The following is a 13,415-nucleotide window of genomic DNA, read 5'->3' on the forward strand; positions in this document are numbered from 1 at the left end:
GAGCCAAGGCTGAGAAATTCACAGCCTAAAATAAAGGGGTGCCCCTCTAAAATTTCCCATTGGTATCTGAGACCAAACCACTCACTCACTTCACAGCCTGTGACCCAACTCACTGGTAACCATTTAAGAAAGTATCCTTTAAAATGCTATCAACAGAGAATAATTAGGTGAGGGGCAAAGCAAGATGATTAAAGACAGAAGAACAAGTCTTCTGTTTATTAACTCAGGAATTAGAGAAAATATTTTCTTGCAGATTATATGGACAGTTTTGTTTATTTTCTGTTTCTGTTTTTTTTTTTTTTTTTAAACAAATGTTACTTTATATTTCTTGGCTTGTCATAATATTACACTAAGAAATACTGTAACTTTATGAGCGATTTCTAGCATCTTTAAGTATAGGACACAGCTACAGTTCTATTAGTGAGGAGAAATGAATAACGAGTCTTAGGTAACTCAAAAGGAAAATGGGAGGCACAAAAAGATAAAATGACTTTGGCTTTTAAGAAGCTGCTGTTGCCCTGAAATGCCAGATTCAACAGTAACAATACCAACAAAATAAAAGATTACGGCAGCAAGCCACCACATATTAAGAATTCTGAAAAAGGCAGTAACTTTTTATTCCCTCTCAGCTCATTCTGTTGTGTCTTCTTTTTGTTTTTCCTGGTTTTTGGTTGCAGGCAATTCAAGCCTTGCCCATTGCTTAGGTTCAGCTTTTCTCCTGGTGATCTCAGTCTTTGCTGCAGTCGTAGTTACATAACTTTCCTTTACATCAATCATACCCCATAATTTCATATTTTGATGAAATTCCTTCTCTCCTTTGAATACAATGGGCACATTTAACAATGTGCTATTTGCTATGACTTGACTAAGTTCTGGAAGTGAATTCTTAGCATCTGCAGCAATGGTGACTTCACCCTCAGTTGGATGCCAGTCGTGACCATATGGAACAGCATTTCTCCCAGCATCCTTTGCAGTCCACATGTGTTTTCCTGGTGTGCATGGTTTTCTTGGGCTAAGAATGTATTAAAATCAGAAGTTTTTCTTCTACAACAGCTCCAGTATTTCATCCCTTCATGGAAAATAGGAGCTCCGGAATGACATACACAGACTTCTTCTAGATTGTAGATCCTGGTATATCTTCAAATAGCCTCCATTTTCACATGTGGTCCCAATCTTAACTTCATCACTGTCTTCTTATTTTCTTCGTTCCCAGATGATAGTTTATCAAGCGCTTGTTTTAGGTAGGCAGATAATTTTAATTCCAAGTTTGTTATTGGTTCATCTGGGCTTGGCCTCTTTATTGCTTCTCCTGGTTTAGGGGCTAGAATGATGTGCTCCTGAAATTTGGGTTTCAATTCAGATAGTTTCCTCTCAATAGTCTTGACTTCAGCTTTGAGTGGCTCATGTGGCTTTTCACTATTATGTCTACCATTTGTACAGCCTATAATGCTTGAAAAATCAGAAAAATCAGTTGTTCTCTTACAGCAAGACCAACCCTTTAATGCATCATGAAAAACTGGAATAGCTGGGTGGTGTATGCAACCATCTTTTGTTTCCCCAAATAGGCATGGGTGGGGATAAAGGTGGGGATAAAGATGTTCTAAATCCCAGGTGAATTACAAAGTGAGTGCACAGCTGGCGAAACACATGCAGCCAGGGGGAGAGCCCATCCAGTGGGTTTTGGTGGCAGCAGAGTGAACAGTCAGATGTTGTTACCTGGGCGCCTGCCCAGGGGCGCTGCGCACACAGGCTGCAGCTGGCAGCTGCCAGGGAAGTCGAGGGTGTCCGGGCAGGAACTGTGACCAGGGACATAGTGGTGACGAGCTAGCAGGAGGACCCTGGGACACCGTCTGGCTCAAGTGTGTCCCGGACAGGGTTTTTTTCTTATACTCGGTACCTCTTATACGCGGGTACCTCTTATACGTGGCATTGTTTCCAATCAGTAAAAAATATAAATATGTATAATGCCACATGGGATGCTGTTTGATGTAATGAAAATAGCAAGGGCCTTGGAAATGAATGACTTAGGTATTCTTAACCTTGTGTGGAGGCAGCAACTCATTATTCTTTGACCTTGATTATTTGGGATTTCAACATTGCATTAGTGCATTTTCCTCCCATTCTCCATCTTTGTGTATCTTCAGATTGAGCCTGATTATAAGAAAGGTGCTTTGAGGTCTTTTGATGTACATCCCTTACAATTATAAAGTTATTTGTAATGTGTAGTTTTCCATAGCTTATTTATTTCTTGCTTCGTGAGCCTGACAATATAAGAAATGTCATATCAAGTGAGCCCAGTGATCCGTGCAGCCAGCAGTGGCCCCAAGGAATATTCTGAGATTACGGTTGCCATCTAGATATTCCCTAAATAAATTTATTCAACATCTGTTGATAATTCACCAAACCATTCCTTATATAAAAATTCATTTAATCATTTTGAATGTTAAAAGCTAAATATAATTTTTCGTGGATCCCATGCCCCAATATTAGCAAAGTTCCTTATTGTACAGATTTAAATATTATGGAGTTTAAATGATGATGGGTACTAAACTATGATAAAATATGATTGTTCAGAAAGAGGTCGCTTCCTAATAACAAAGTATTTTTAATTAGTATTACAAGTACAGGTGAATATCAAAGTAAAATACCAATTTCATAGATTTCTACCTACTTTCGTTCCTTTTTTTCTCTTTGCTCATTTATTTCTCTGAGAATGATATCTCCTTAGATCTCAGACTTTGTGGGTTTGCTTTATTCAAATACATAGATATCACCAGATTATCCCCCTCCTTGTTGGTTTGTAACATCTAGAAGAAATTAATAGTGATAAATTGTTTCACTATAGCAAATTTTTAGAAGAGCCAGATGTCAAAAAAAAAAAAAAAAATCAACTTGCAAACATAATAAAACTTCGTTGAATTTACAACGGTGTCTTCCATTCAATAGCATGCTCAGGGTAAAAGATATTTTTATGTACCTCTAAAAATGAAACTTTTTTCTTTTTACACATGTATCATTCAAGTGCCAAAAAAAAAAAAAAATGCCTCTCAGACACTGTTATTGAAAAAAATTTCACGGGAGCCAATCTCACTTTTCCAGCAGAGCAGCAACCTACCTTTCTAAATGGGGAGCAAGTGATGCTTTTGAAAATACTGCCTGCATGTTGCAACACATGTATTTAAAACTACCGTTTCTATTATTCTTGAACACTTAGAGTAAAACCTCATTGTAAGTGGTGTTATCACCAGGAATGGTAAGTTGTTTTCACGCACGAAGTTCAAACCGTCCTCTGATGTGGCCAATTAGGGGAACTTTATAAAACACCTTAGGACCAACTGAGGATACATTTTGCTGTGATTTTTTTCTTTTTTTTTCTTTTTTTTTCTTTTTTTATTTGGGTTCTCATATCCTTCTGACCTACATAGCATGGGGGAGTCAGCCATCAGCTGGTATTTCTCAGAGTTACTCAAGGAGAGTTTCTATAGTAGAGACTGGCAATTTGTGTGCTGGCTTCTACGTGTGCCTATTTATATGTCCGGCTATAGATCTACTTACCATCCTTTCTCTCTGTTCAATTACTTACCATTCATACACTTCATGAACAAAAGGTCTTTGGTGTGAGTGTGATCTTAGAGTAGATTTATACAAAGTGCAATAGGCCTTTATCCAAAGAATGAGGTGTGCAAAGAAAACCCTGGATCAGTACTCCCTCTTCTGTATCAGATTTTGACCTCAGGACCTACCTTAGTTCAGTTTGTAGCCAGTTTGAAGAGTTCCTCTCCTCTATCCTGGAAGGGACAGTGGGAGGTGGGCGGAGAAAGCACTTCAGCTCTTCTTCTCTTTAGAGTGGTCAGCAACCAGGTATCTCTTGGAATCACCTAAAAATGTCCTCCAGTCCCCTTCAAACACCACCCATTCGATTCAGCTGGGAAGTTCAGTGTGCAAAGTCCTGTCATATAATATCTCTCACTTATGTGAGCCACGTTCTAGCTGTTGATGGGTTTCTAAGATCACAATTATATTAAATGCCAGATTTCAATATCAAGGTAAAGTGGCACTCAAAGAGAGATCTGATTACTACGTAAGAGGAAAAAGGAAAATCTAAGAAGGATTTCAGTGTAATAAAAGATTGCATCTTAGTTTAAATGGTGTTTGTTTATCATTAATATGTGTGTGAGGTCTGTGATTATACATACATAGCTTTTAGGCAGTATTGTGTGCAGATCAGGAAACAATGAAGAATTTGCTGTCATGCCGTTCAGACTGAAAACGTTAAAAACTCAGACATTGGAAAATATAGGTGTTTTTCTGGCCTGTATTGAAAAATTAGCTTAGAGGAGAAAATGAGTCCTTAAAGACAAGGGCAAACCCTTAAATGTGTATTTATTTATTTCTGTGTGGCACTGTGTTCAGGGGGGGAGGGGGGGAGGGGGCGGGGATCCAAAAAAAAAAAATGAATCAAATATGCATCCAACCAGCAAAGAGCTCTCATTCTATTAACGGAAATAAGTCATAAGCAAAACACATCAAATAAAGTGATTCGTGCTACAGCAGAGGTCCATGTGACATGCGTGAGAATTAAGACGAGGAAGAAGCTTAGTGCTGGATTTCTTAAAGAAAATTCTGTTGTTTAAAGTATTTGTCACAGGGGTGTTCAAATGGCCTCCAGAGATCACTTTCAGCCACTAGAGAGATCAGTGGCTGGTAGAGGGACATAAAATGGTCACCTTCTGTTGTGTCCTTCATTCATGTTTGCTCTTGGTATGCCAATTCACATAGTAGAAAGAGGTATTTTTGAAGACTCATTGGACCAGAGTTAAAAGCAAATGAAGCGTGTTTCCTGCTCTTAAACAGCATCATTTATTCGCTTAACAAATATTTCCTCAGTGCCTACCTCTGAGGAACAAATGTGGTATTGTCTGGACAAATAATTTATAGTTATAATCACGGACACCTGCTTAACACAATTGGATAGTTTTTGAGATTTTAAAGTTTAAATACGTTGAGTACTTAAAAACATTGGAATAATTTTGTTACCTCATCAGAAAGTCATGTCAGGGATAAAGCACTAAGGGTTACTCTAAAGTATTGTTCCCATTTATTTGCTTAGGTCAGTATTCTCAACTGGGCACATTTTTGCCCTTCGGGGGACTATCAGGAGACACTTTTGCTTGTTACAACTTGGAGAGGGGTTGCTACCTGCATCCAGTGGTGGATAGAGACCCAGGATGCTGCTAAACATCGTACAGTACACAGGACAGCCCCCCCCCCAACAAAGAATTATCCAAACCAAAATATCAATAGTACTGAGGGTGAGAACCCCTGGCTTAGGTTTATATTCCTCCTTAAATCACTAATTACAAGCCCCAAAAATAATGAAGGTCTATGTGGAGAGGCCTGATATTCACATACCCCTTCTGAAGAACAGGCTCCTCAGCTAGATAGGCAGAGAACACAGCTGTGTTTCTATCACGCCATCAGAAGCAAGAGCAGATTGTCAAAGAGAGGGAGGAGAGAAGGAAGAGATCAACACCGAATGGAATGCCGACTCTGCAGGGCTGGACAAGTGGGCCACCTGAAGTCCCAATCAACAGGTTGAAAACGGGCTCCCAGACAATAACAGCCAGCATTAAAGCTAACATAAGAGGTATTATTTCTCAAGGGCCAGCTGTGCTGTTGATGGCTCAGCCCCCCATTGCTGCCTGTTTAGTGGCAGCAAGGATTTACTTTTTCTTTGTATTTTCAGAGCTGCCAATGTGCTTCTTTGCCCTTCAGTGCTTTCATTCAGATCTTCACCTAGAGCTCCTCTTCTTCAGCCCTCCCATTCACCCTTACCCCAAGACCTCATGGCGCCATGCTTCCCCACCCTGCTCAGCCTTCCCCCTGCTGTCTCTCTACTCTGGGCCACTGACTCACTGCATGGTCATACCAGATGGGAAATGGGGACGGAGGGACCTGCTCTTATTGCCAGGGGTGCATTGGGAACAATGTGCTTCTGGAAACCCAAAATGGGAATGTGAATTCATTTTCCACATAGTGATCAGACTCTGGTTCCATTAGGACATTATAATACAAATGGATTTTTATCAAGTGTTCTGAAAATCTAATGAACGTTTTGTTTATATATTTCATTATATTTTAGGTCTCATGATATGATTTAAATCTGGCATTTTAGCGGTTGTTTCTCCGACCAGTGATAAATAATACTCCCAGACTGCTGCAGGCAGCTTTGTAGGCTCCCCTACCAACCTATTAAAATAATTCACACCATATAGGAACTTAAGGCTGGAGAACACATTTCCTGTCCATTATCTCATTTGTTTCTCATATGAGCTCAGCAACGTTGGCGCTCCTTCAGCACAGAGCTTGGCATTTGGTGGATGCATAATGAATAATTGATAAATTAACAAATGCCTAACTTTTTAAAATGATAAAACATTCTGATTATTAAAATGACTTGCACAATGAAACATGGTTTCTTAATGACTGATCGGTAGTCCTGGGCAGTTGAATCCTCATCCAGGACTTTTTCACGCTGCCTCTCTGGGTTTGTCTGGACCAGGACAGACACTCAGCCAAAAGGGTCTACAGTGGGATGAAACTATTTCCTGGGCCCCCGAGTGGTTGGTCCCAGAGTCACCCAGAGCACTCTTTAGGAAGAGGTCCTGTGTGCCTAATTCCTTTGCACACCTACAAGTGGGGAGGTCACTTAGAGCAATTCCATCAGAGATAGCTCTCCCCTATTCTTTAAGGCAGGGGAACCCTGCTTTTGATTTATTTTGTATTTCATCACAGGGTTGAATACAGCCTAGACGCATTTCATCTGTTGACTTGAATTGATCTCAGATGCTGGGCTTGGCCAAATGTGAACCTTCACACTGTAGGATTCAGCAGGTCATTAGAACTCATTTCAGTTTAAATCCAAGGCCCCTGACAGCTCCAACCAACTGTCTCTAAGGTCCATGGGTCTGGTCAAAAGATCATAGGTTTGATACAAGAGGCAGTTAAAGCAAAGACATGCGCTTCCTTCAAAGCCTGTAGGTTGAAGACATAAGATGATCTAGGGGCAATAATATCAGTCTCCCGCTCAAAAACTATGAGTAACAGTAAAATGCAATGTTTATAACCCAGCATTCTGATCCCAATTTACCTTTTCAATTTTTTTTCTCTCATTATTCCTTTTTATCTTCCATATCCTTCAGGCAAGCCAAACCATTTTATTCTTAACTCTGTGTAACAAACTCTTGCTATTTGCTCTGCCTAAAATGGCCTCTCCCTCTGTCCTCCAGCCCCCACCTCAACCCATCTCTATATGACTCAGTCCATCTGATTTATTCACTCTCTTGTTCAACAAATATTTATTACGTGTCTACTACATGTCAGGCAGCGTGCTGAGTGCTGGGAATGGAGGTTACCAAGAGAATCAAGGTCACCTGAGGAATTCAAATTCTCCAGCAATGGCTCATATAAAACAAATAATGGCTCATATAATACAAATAATGTAATTAAATACTTACGAAGTGTGATGCCTTGTTAAGAGGGATATTCATGCGATGTTATGACAGAGAGTAATGGGAGAATCTCAGGAGGAGAAGTCCTGGGCACCTCTTGAGGAAGGTGCCATTCAAGCTGAGAACTAAAACTGCATGAGAGTGGGAGAAAGAGCCTTCCAAGGTAAGGGCAGCAAACATGGCTGAGGCAGGAAAACTCCACCTTCAAATTGTTGCCATGATGCTTTCTCTCACCACCAACCTACCCACTCTGAGCCTCACGTGGAAAGAGCACTTACTTCCTTGAGTTCTCGTGTAGCCTATCTGTTCCTCTCTCATGATAGGTCTCTCTGCCTCACTCTGGTCATTTCTCTCACCTTCCTGGAGGGTAGCATGCACGCCCAACTCATGGTTGAAGTCCCTCACAGCAGAGCAGAGCTGGCTCTCTCCCATCTCTGTCCACTTTTCCACACCCGTCAACATTCTGAAAAGTGGTCTAGCAGAGTGAACTCTCAAAACCCAGCAGAGGCAGGGGACTTTCCAAATGGGACTGACAGATAACATGCTCTGTGTGTCATCCCCCCACAGTCAACAGTGCTAATGGCCTGATCCTTTATTCACTATCTTTGCTGACTAGAAAAAAATGGAATGATACTGGGGTGTTTTGTTGGACTGAGAAGTGATAAGCCGTTTGACACTCTGGTAATCACAAGGGCATAGGGGTGAATGGGCAGGGGCTATAAACCCTTATAACTTAAGCTGGAAGGCTGGACTGGACATGTGTTACCATATATATATGATTGAAGCAGAAAGTGTTACAAGAAGAAAAATAGAATAATTATGTAAGAAAACTCATGCACAGGCCACAAATGTCGGCTGTGGGAAGAAAATTAAAGTTACTGATAAATAAAAGAGTTAAAAATCATAGCATGAAAATTGGTTTCATAAAAGAACAGTGTTCTGCAATTGCCTTGTTAGGATATTGAATTCTACTTGAGTAAATTAGGAGTGGTGTTCTCTTGTTTAGCTGTCATTAAAGAACTCAGTGGTAAATGTCAGTATCCCCACCAAGATCCCACTGAGTTTTGTGAATTTCTCCAAAAACCTCTTCAACGGGGGAATTTATAAGCTTTGCGTGTTCGACCGTCTTAATGTTTGAAACTGACTGAAAGATCTAAGACTAACTGTATGCAGCTCAATTCTAATCTGTTTTTTAACAATGCCTGTGACACATTATCTCACGTTCCAATTTGATGGGAAATGATTTCCTGTGTCCAACAAGAAATACACTTTTAAAAGCACACCGACTACACTGTTATTTTCTTTGCTGTTTTCAATGGTAGGTACTTCGCCTCACCTTCTTTCTTCACATCATTTATGAAGAACAGTGTTAGCTCCTGGTAACATAAGCGGGCGTAAGCTGCGGTCCTTCTCACCTGGCCCACCTCTGAGAGCAAAGTGAAGTGTTGCACAGTTTGTACTATATGAGCAATCCTTAAAAAGACAACAAAACATGAGCTCCAGGAATGATACTGGAAAGCTTGCAAATATTCTTCTTAAGAAGGGGAAATTATCCTTTTGTGAGCTAAATGCAGGTAGCTACTTGCCACATCCTCTAAAAACAGCAAATGTCTTCTAGGTTTATCTGTGGTCTGTTCTGGTGTGATCCACAGTTAATTCTTAGCACCACAGAACAAACCTAGAGGCACAAAGACACATTTATTCAACCCAACCAGGGAACTGACAGTGAGGGGAGGGGCGAGAGAGGAGGCACTGGGTAGGAAAAATAGGAACTCTTATAAAAGTTTGGGAATATCTAAAAATGGGTTAGGGGTCCTAGTGGGATTCCTCCCCCTTTTAACAACAAAGGAACAACAAAGTGCAGAGTAAAAGAATGTGCTCAGCGTACTTTGTCTTCCCACTTTGTTTGATCTGCAAGAACAATCAGATACAGCTGATTTCTGAAAACCGTTCCGAATAGAGACATCGCTGATGCCCCCAGTGATAGCCATCCTTGTCAACAGGAGGCATTCCGCGTACTGACACCAGCACCTGAAAACACTCAGATGCTCAGCACTTTATCTTTCATTTGAAAACCCACTGCTGGGAATTCTCTTTATACAATGCATTGGATGATAAGTGTTTAGAGGAGGAATGGATCCTGAAGGAGAATAAAGCAGGAACCTCAGAAGCTGTGAATGGACACTAGAGGAATCAAATATTTTTAGGTTAGATTAGAGAAATTTCAGAGAGGGAGCAGGGAGAGATTGAGCAGAGCTGCAGAAAGAAAGAAAATAAACAGGTTCTATCTCTCTGGAATGAAATCTCACGTTTGACCTCTGTTTGGTCATGTTCTCTTCCTACCTGCACCCCAACTGACCTCATTAGGTAATCAGACAGTTTGGGATGAAGTGCAGGATATTGAGGACTCTTCATCTCACAGGAGTTCAAGACAAGCTGGAAATCCCCTTGGAGGATTTCTGCCAAGAAATTTAGCATCTTTGTATCCCAGATAAAGGCCTCCAGTTTTAAGGGATAGTAGAGATTAATCATTTTTAAAAATCCATTTTTAAAGATATGTATGTCACTGACTATGTAAAATATTTAAAAGAGCTATCTTAACTAAAGCACAGGATTGGATTGCATGCATAATAAAGTCATAGAACAGGTTATATGGCCTTCAGGCTTTGCTAATTCTTAATTTAGTGGAAAAGTAATACCTCTCAAAAATAACCTCCATGGGTCTTTTAAATCACATAATAAGATGGGTGTTTTTGTTTTATTTTTCAGTAAGAACACAGTTCTACTGGAATACATTTGATTTTTATCTACAGAATAGGGCAAATTCTAGGGTTATAAATAGTTATATGGCTACCCGTTAATTATGTGAAAATCAAGAGGAATGGTTTGTTTCCATCCTGGGGCTAGCTTCTGTCTTTGGTGCCGTACAAAGGACATTTTTTTGAAATGCAAAATTTAGAAGAGTGTCAAAAAGCTAATAAGATTTTAGGTCCTATATTGACCCTACTTTATTTTACCCAATTTAGCAACTTATTAAATACATTGAATAACATTCAATTTTGGTTTTTAGATTCTTGCCAAGGAGACTATAAAAACTGGCCCCCGATGTAGAAAAAAATCCCTTTACCTTGAATATCAAGGTAAATTAGATACTAGCAAAGTGTGTTCTTGCACATTTTTTATTGAAGAAGAGAGAGCTGTAGTAAAAATAAGAAATATATCTTAATTCTAATATCTTTGTGTTTGTGATTCAACTCTACAATTATATCTACACCGGAAATACATCAATCTTTTCCCCAAACTGATTTTTAGTTTTTCATTCCTTAAGCAACTATTGAAAGCTCCTAATCTGTGATTATTAAAATTTCCCTTCCATTTATGAAGGACAACATTTTAATCTTTGAAGAAGTAAAATGATGGTTATGATGCTCTGGAGTATAACAAATGCAAATGATAGAAATTTGAAATAGGTTTTTTTCAATTTTTGAAGAAGCTAAAACAAAAATTTTGAAGAAGAAATCATAGCCCTTCTGTGCTTTTTTTTCCTGGGAAGCTAGAGTTGGCTAAGTGAAAAGAGATCAGAAATAGTATCCAGAATCAGATGCTGAGCGTCTGAGGCAGGATTAAGGCGAAAAGGGGTTGAACAGATAGGCAGTGAGGCCCGGATGTATATCAAGCATCAGCAACAGTGGCAAAGGATGAAAACTGAAATGTCGGTCCATTTTATAAGCAGTTAAATGCAATCTGCATACTACAGATATAATTTTAACCTATATATCTTCAATTTTTCATCCCCTTGATTTTCAAAAACAATAAATGAAAGATAATACACTCATTATCATATTGATTTCTTTAAGCTTTGCCTTGCCCTTATCAAAAAGGTTTGAATTGTTACAGTATTTGAAAAGAACACTATCACCTAAAGGAAATCAATATCAAAATTCTTAACCAGTTTTACCAGAAATGCACAAAGGGAATTATAAGTTCTTTTTATACCGATGATGCTTCTTGATTTCAATAGCATTTCTAAAACAAATGTTAAGGTAATTTTATATAAAATAGAAACAAACATTTTGGTATTCTATTGGGAGGGAAGCTCAACTACAAGTGTAAGTTACTGCATACAAATGCACCCATTCGTTCTGAGGAAAATATCCCCATTCCAAGTACTATGGTATTTCCTTAGTCTATGGGTTACCTAGAACTATCACCTAAATGTATTTTCTATAGGAAATCTCAAGTTTTAAAAGTTGAACTTGCTACACACACACACTCTAACTCATACACTCATACACACATAAACACAAACTGAAGATGAATGTTTCTGGTGCTCGCCTGCTAGGAAATTAAAAATCTCCAAACAATGATCTGAAATATTATAGATCACATATATTTAGAAATGAAGAGCATATGTTGCCTAGACAGGTATGTGTATTACCTCAGATATATGGCACTTGCAGTATATGACATTGAAATATATGTTAACTTGCTATTTGAGAGTCAAATAATGTGTTACATATCTCATTACATTACCTGCCTCTGAAAGTGTAGGATGTAGTTCAAATCAGGTTTCACTTACATGATTCGATAAAATTGTCATTTTCTATAGAATGCCTACATTTGGATGCTCTGAGGTGTTTACCAGAACTCTTTCAAGAAAAAGGCAGGGAAGCAGTTTGAGATGGTTTTGGAGCTGATTTTTGTCCTTTGGTTTATCTTGTCCACCTCTGGTTCCTGTACAGCTTTCAAATTGCCACTGGTGGAGAAGTGGGCTCCCAGTGAAAAACAATAACCTAGGGTGGAAGACAGGCATTTCAGGTCATGTGCAGGAGTTCAGCTGGCGCAGGTGCAGCTCAGGTCAGGTGGCATCACCTCACCTAGCTGCTTACTTTTCCATATTGCTGCACTTCTGCCTTCAATTATTTTTTTTAAAAAAATAGCAAAGTTATTTCAAAGACTTCTAATTTTTTTTCTGGACTGTCACTTTTAGACCTTGTGTGATTTTCGCATATCAGTTTTGATTAACCACAGTACTATACAAATAGATGCTATTGCAAATATATGATGAGAGTCTAATGTCATTTTACCCTCCTCCAATTACTTTATGAAATCTTCCCATAAGTATCCACATTTGGATTTATGTAGTAATTATGCAAAGTCAATGACAACTCTCTCACTTTAATTCCATTCATGTGTGCTTTTCAAGTACAAAATAAAATTAAAAATTAAATATTTGATTGTACCCATAGTCCATAATACTGAACTCTACACTTAAAAATTTGTTAAGAAGGTAGATGTCATGGTAAGTGTTCTTACCACAATAAAATAAAATTTTACAAAATAAATATTTGCATTATTGGAGCTTTGAGTTTTGAGCCATCTCTACAAACTACACACATTCCTGAGTACACATTTCAGGGGTTACGTTTTCAATCCACTTCACTGGGACTATCGGCATGTATTTGATTGCATCCTAATATATGCCAGACTCTCAGGACAACTTGCATTTTGCGAAATGCATATCACATAATCAGGCACTTAATCTAACATAAGGATATCTGAGCACCTATGAAGAGGACACGCCAAGCTTTTGTAAATGAGACTCCTTCACAATTTGGTATTTGTATATACAGGTTAAAGATAGAGCCAACAGCATCTCTATCAAAACGGAGCATTCACATTTACATATATTTTCTATTTTAGCTATAAAATCAGTCAATACATGTCCATGCTGATTCCTTGGGAATGACATTGATTTAAAGACTGTCTTGTTTATTTTGCACATGATGACTGAAATATCTATGCATCGCATTACTTTTATATGTAAAGTTATACCGCGTTGATGGATTTTGTAGTCTTTTTATGACAAGGCAATATAAAATAACCTTTCTTTCCATGACTACC

At 38.7% G+C, this 13,415-nt stretch overlaps 1 protein-coding gene and 1 pseudogene across 13 annotated transcripts in view; one reads left to right on the top strand and one right to left on the bottom strand.

Moving 5' to 3' along the window:
• Positions 1-13,415, top strand: part of TENM3 (teneurin transmembrane protein 3) — a 2,441,918-nt gene that overhangs the window by 1,770,383 nt on the left and 658,120 nt on the right. The gene's annotated exons all lie outside the window — the stretch shown is intronic.
• On the bottom strand, positions 631-7,973 carry LOC109456300 (cysteine and histidine-rich domain-containing protein 1-like; annotated as a pseudogene).

Source organism: Rhinolophus sinicus, chromosome 16 (genome assembly GCF_057876585.1).
Source record: "Rhinolophus sinicus isolate RSI-liver-muscle chromosome 16, RSI-T2T, whole genome shotgun sequence".
NCBI lineage: Eukaryota > Metazoa > Chordata > Mammalia > Chiroptera > Rhinolophidae > Rhinolophus > Rhinolophus sinicus.